This window comes from Bubalus bubalis, chromosome 4 (assembly GCF_019923935.1).
Source record: "Bubalus bubalis isolate 160015118507 breed Murrah chromosome 4, NDDB_SH_1, whole genome shotgun sequence".
Taxonomy (NCBI): domain Eukaryota; kingdom Metazoa; phylum Chordata; class Mammalia; order Artiodactyla; family Bovidae; genus Bubalus; species Bubalus bubalis.
The window spans coordinates 135,717,465-135,723,579 of NC_059160.1; the positions used below are offsets into that span (position 1 = coordinate 135,717,465).

The 6,115-nt window shown below is 38.4% G+C and overlaps 1 non-coding gene across 1 annotated transcript; it reads left to right on the plus strand.

Moving 5' to 3' along the window:
• The first annotated feature begins 1,027 nt into the window (after positions 1-1,027).
• LOC112584777 lies at positions 1,028-1,132 on the plus strand. Its single transcript, XR_003109182.2, has one exon. It is a non-coding gene; the product is annotated as a U6 spliceosomal RNA (small nuclear RNA).
• Positions 1,133-6,115: the final 4,983 nt, after the last annotated feature.

Below are 6,115 nucleotides of genomic sequence, written 5' to 3' on the forward strand. Positions count from 1 at the left end.
TGTTTCCAAAAAGTGAAATATGAAAAGAGAGGAAAAAGTAACTTCACAGTGCATAACCCGGCAGACACTACCTGGTTCAGGTGACTGAGGTAGGTATCATCGCTGATAAGCCATGTCTGTAGCATATACTATGGATATTGGTGATCAGAAGGGCACTTCCCCTCTGTGGTAACGCTCCCCTCAAGCCCGTAACCCCAATCTAACCATGAGAAAAATGCAAGACAAATTCAATAACAGAGGGGCATTCCAAAAACTACCTTACCAGCATTCCTCAAAACTAAGTTGTAAAAAACAAGGAAAATCTGAGAAGCTGCTGCAGGCTAGGGAAGGCTGTAAAAGACATGATGACTAAGTATAACATGGATCCAGAAACAGAAAAATGGACACGAGGGCAAAACAAGAGAAATCTGAACAGAGTGCAGAATTCAGTTAATAATAAAGTAACAATGCCAGTTTCTTTCCATAAAGAAAGCTGAGTGCTAAAGAATTGATGGTTTTGAACTGTGGTGTTGGAGAAGACTCTTGAGAGTCCCATGGACTGCAAGGAGATCAAACCAGTCAATCTTAAAGAAAATCAGTCCTAAATATTCATTGGAAGGACTGATGCTGAAGCTGAAGCTCCAATACTTTGGCCACCTGATGCAAAGACCTGACTCACTGGAAAAGGCCCTGATGCTGGGAAAGATTGAAGGCAGAAGGAGAAAGGGATGACAGAGGATGAGATGGTTGGATGGCATCACTGACTCAATGGACATGAGTTTAACAGGCTCCAGGAGTTAGTGATGGACAGGGAAGCCTGGCGTGCTGCAGTCCATGGGGTCACAGAGAGTTGGACATGACTAAGCAACTGAACTGAACAAAGCCAGTTCCTTAGTTTTGACATATGTACCCCCCAGCTCCATAAGATGCTGGAGTAGAGGAACTCTACTGTGGAGTATATAGGAACTCTGTAGTATCTTTGCAACTTTTCAGTTAGTGTAACATTCTTCTAAAATTAAAAGTTATTTACAAAGACAAGGCAGCTCAAATGTTCAGCTTTGGTAGCATCTATACTAAAATTGCAACAGTACAGAAATTAGCATGGCTCCTGCACAAAGATGACCCACAAATACAGGAAGCATTCCGTATTTCTGATTCACCTTGCTGTATATTAGAAACTAACATAACACTGTAAAGCAACTATATTCCAGTAAAAGTTAATTTTAAAAAAAAGACACAGTAACTTTATATGGAACAATCTCAAAGATATAGTATTTATTGATATGCTCAGGGTGAAGTACAGGTGTATTGCATGTAACCATTTATGTATTTAAAAGACTGTGGGTGTGCAGGAACCTGTATATACATAAAATCTTTCAAAGATGAACCAATAATTTATATATATATATATAACACACAGATATAGGAAGAGGAATGGGATGGCTGGGGTAAAAGAAAGCAAAAAGGGGGCTTCCCTGGTGACTCAGAATCTGCCTGTCAGTGCAGTAGACACGGGTTTGATTCCTGATCCGGGAAGATCCCACATGACAGAGGATGAGATGGTTGGATGGCATCACTGACTCAATGGACAAGAGTTTAACAGGCTCCAGTTTAGTTGCTATAGAGCAACTAAACCCATGTGCCACAACTACTGAGCCTGTGCTCCAGAGCCCGGGAGTCACAAGTGCTGAGCCCACACATCACAACTGCTGAAGCCTAAGTGCTCTAGAACCCATGCTCCACAATAAGAGAAGCCACAGCAACGAAAAGCCCTCAAACCATACCTAGACAGAGAGTGGTCCCAGCTCACTGCAATTAGAGAAAAGCCCACACAGCAACAAAGATCCATTATAGCCAAAAACTAACTAAACTATTTTTAAAAGGAAAGGATTTACTTTTCACTACATATTCACTTTAATATTTTTAAGATTTTATATTCATGTATTATCCATTCCAAAAGTAAGTTAAATACGTCCCTATTATCATCTCACAATCAAGGGCTGATAAGACTCTAAATGATCACTGTTGTATATATAAATACAGTTGTCTTAAATAAGAAATAAAGCTCTATGGTGTCCACAATAAATCTGTAGAACTCAGAAGTAATAACATACTGGAACAGTAATAAAAGCATTAATATAGGAATGAATGTATTCATGTGTCAGGAATAACTCTAAAGTGTTAGTGTGTGTGTGAAAGTCTCTCAATCGTGTCCAACTCTGTGAGCCCATGGACTGCCAGGCACCTCTGTCCAAGGAATTCTCCAGGCTAAATACTGGAGTGGGTAGCCATTCCCTTCTCCAGGAGATCTTCCCAACCCAGGGAATGAACCCAGATCACCCACATTGCAGGGGGATTCTTTACCATCTGAGCCACCAGGGAAGCCCAAGAATACTGGAGTGGGTAGCCTAACCCTTCTCCACTGGATCTTCCCAAACCATGAATTGAACCAGGGTCTCCTGCATTGCAGGCAGATACTTTACCAACTGAGCTACCAGAAAAGCTCCTTCTTAAGTGTTATATATGTATTAATTCACAAATACCTATGAAATCAGTGCTATTATCTATATAAAAAATTTGCAGTATGACTACTGGCATTATGCACTAATGAGGTATGCATTCCCCCTTGGCCTCTTACAGGCAATAGAGAAGAATTCTCCATTTAAACTATGGCTTTATTTCTTATGCTCCTTAAACAATAGAAGACTGGCAAAGGCCCAGAAATTTGACATCTTCTGTAAAGATCTGCCATTCTATTTCTATTGATAATTAGGCCACATGGAGAATATATATGTTTGAAATTCATTTGCCTCTGCTGCTACACATGCTTAATATAGTTTGAGATATGTACATAAACTGGAATATCCCCAAGGATTTTAATCCCAGTGAATTTACCATCTGGAAAGAATATATTATAATCTTACATCAATATTATATTTTACTTTGTTTCTAAGACTACTTTTATGATACAATTAATGGTAAATATGTAAACAGGATTTTTTTTTTCATAGGGGTATATGGACACCCTGCCCCTCCATTAAGGATCTATGGATTCATGAATAGGGAAAAGCACATCTTTATTTTCAGGAGCATCTAACTGAAATCTGGCATCTCCATGTACTATAAATAAAGACACGATACAAGCCACAGAGTATTAACAGTAGCTGCAACTGTTACCAACAGAAATTAACAGTTACTTTCTATCACACACTATAGTTAGGCAGATATCTCATAGTATTTCTTAAATTCATCATGATTTCAAAAATACAGCTGATAGTAAACGCTCTGCTAGACCTTATTACTTAATGCATTAATAAGTATATCCATTATAGAACTAAGACAAGGCATCAGTCCTTTTTCCAGTAGTCACTGATACGCTGACACTTCATACACAAAACCCTGGCAGTGACGAAGGCTGAGCTAGAATCCCACCTGCTTTGGGAGTGAACGAGTGGTAAACATAAGCTCATCCTAAATGCTTTCAATTACTCTGTCCTAAAATATGAGTATGGCCTCATTCAATAAAACACTCATTACTGATTGTAAAAGATAAATAAGAATTTTTTCCTTTGTAGACCAAATTACAAGGGGAAATGCAAATAGTAATGTTTATATGCAAATATTACATCCATGAATTTCAAAAACATTTATATCAGTTTTAATATCCTGTCCCATTTCTTCAAATAATTTACATAGAGAAGCATCTGCAGAAAAAAAATTGCTAACTGCTATTTTAAAGCATAAAAGCTATGGATTGCATTAATAAAATGCTGATTATCTTAAGACATATAATTAAACATGTTACTAAAATCTATACCCAGTGGCTATACATTAACATGAATCACCAGCATACTAAAATCATCAGAAAGAAAACAAGTTTAATTTCACATGAGTTTTTCTGAGTGATGTCATTTAGGCTCCTAATTATCTGCAGTTCTGCATAGTCATCACAAGCTATTAGTTCAATAACCCAAGGTACTGTCTGGCCAGATATCAGCATCATGCTCATTGATATGCAGTTTCTACAATCTCTTCCTCCTTTGGGACTGAGGCAGAAGATCTGTATCACCTCAGTCTCCTCATCTCGTTTTCACTAACTGTAAGATTACTGTTTTGAGGCACACTCCTCAGACTCACTGAATAAACATCAGTGTATAATTAAAAACATAAACAACAGTTACAAACACTTACCTAAGCATTTGTTTAAAAGATGGCTCATTAGTGTTTGAGAGACAAAATCTGTAAGGGTCAAGGATTTATACTGGGGGTGAGGGCAGGGAAATGGGCAAAATAAGTGAAGGGGGTTAAGAGGCACAAACTTCCAGTTTTAAAAATAAATAAATCACAAGGATGTAACATACAGGAAAGGGAATATAGTCAATAATATCATAATAATTTTGAATGATGACAGATGGCTACTAGATATATTATGGTGATCATTTCATAACGCATAAATATAGCAAATCACTGTTGCACACCTGAAACTAATATAACATTGTAAGCCAGTGAGTGTTCAGTCACTCAGTCGTGTCCCACTCTTTGCAGCCCCATGAACTGTAACCCACAAGGCTTCTCTGTCCATGGGATTTTCGCAGCAAGAATACTGTAAGCGGGTTGCCATGTCCTACTCCACAGTATCTTCCCAACCCAGGGATCAAACCTGCATCTCCTGAGTCTCCTGCATTGTAGGCACATTCTTTACCACTAAGCCACCAGGGAAGCCCACTGTAAGTTAATTATAGTCCATTTAAAAAAAAAAAAAAAGGATACAGATATTTTTGAAATTACATGAAAAATGGTTCCAAGAATTGTCAGAATAAATCCTGCTTACAAAGGATTAAATGATCTTCTATTCAGCGGTGACCTTCAAAGACAGAAGAGCTGAAGGTACCACAGATTCAAAGTCACTGATTTATGTCAGAGAAGTGCACAATAACAGAGAACCAGAAGTAGAAGAATGGAAAGCTTCATGCATGTTTTCTTAAACAAGGAGAGGCTAAAGCAGTATGTGACTCCATCATGGTTCATAAAACTATTTCATCTGCCTCAAGGCCTAATTTCTACGCCTACTGCTCACCTTTTTATCCAAAAGGATCAAACCAAAATGCTTTTAACAAACAAAGCTTCTTTGGAAAAGGCGTTTCTAGAAATAATACTCCCCAAAGGATGTAAATACACAACACCAAAAATAAGAGCTGACAACAAAAATAATAATCAAAAGAAAATACCGTCTCTCATTTGATTGCTGGCTTATGACAAAGCTTGTGAACTCTTCTCCTGGTTGCTTAGCAACCAGTCTAAGCAGCAGCTTGAGACTGGAAGAAATTTCCAAGCCAGAGCTGTGGAAATCAGTGCTAACTACTCAGTGTATTTCTCAAGGTTACTCATGTTTGCAAAAGAAAAAAGGAAGACCGAATAAGTGCCCTTGGGGTTTCTATAGCAAGACCTAGAAGGAGGTCCTCTAATAATACTTTGAGCCCTTCTAAGGTCATTCCTCACCACCTATACTCTAAGTGGACAACTCCCATATTGGGAAGGAAAGCTCCAAGACCCATAGGAAGTGTTTCCCATTGCTGAAACAAAGCAACCAAGCTCCATCAAATAAAACCACCAAGTTCAAGAAGTAGAAGGTAGACAGTAGAGCTTTACTCCATAAGCACAACTCTTCCTGGTACACTCTAGGCTGTTCCCAAGATTGCTATTGAACAACAAAACAAGATTTATTTTAGAGTTTGCTATCTTCGTTTTCCAATAAACACATTATTACAACTTTCTCTTAGAATCTTCCACCATCCTTGATTATGGCTGATCACAGCACTAGACAATCCATAAAATAAGCAGTTTATTACCATAGAGACTCATCTTAAAAGCTTGAGCCTCGTAAACATAATCAGTAAACTTACTGACATCGGCATAAGCGATAGGCACAGACCAGCTAAACGTCTGTCTCCATCTTGGTTCCAAAGAGGAAAAAACAAACGACACGCATTTCCAGATGTGACGAGTACAGACCCAGATGTTCATAGAGAAGAGAAAAGCAGAGACACAGAATGGTTCTTATTCACTGGTGGACCGGTCTTAGTTACAGATTCTATCCATTCATGTTTAATGCCCAGGTCACCAAGGAACAGGGCAT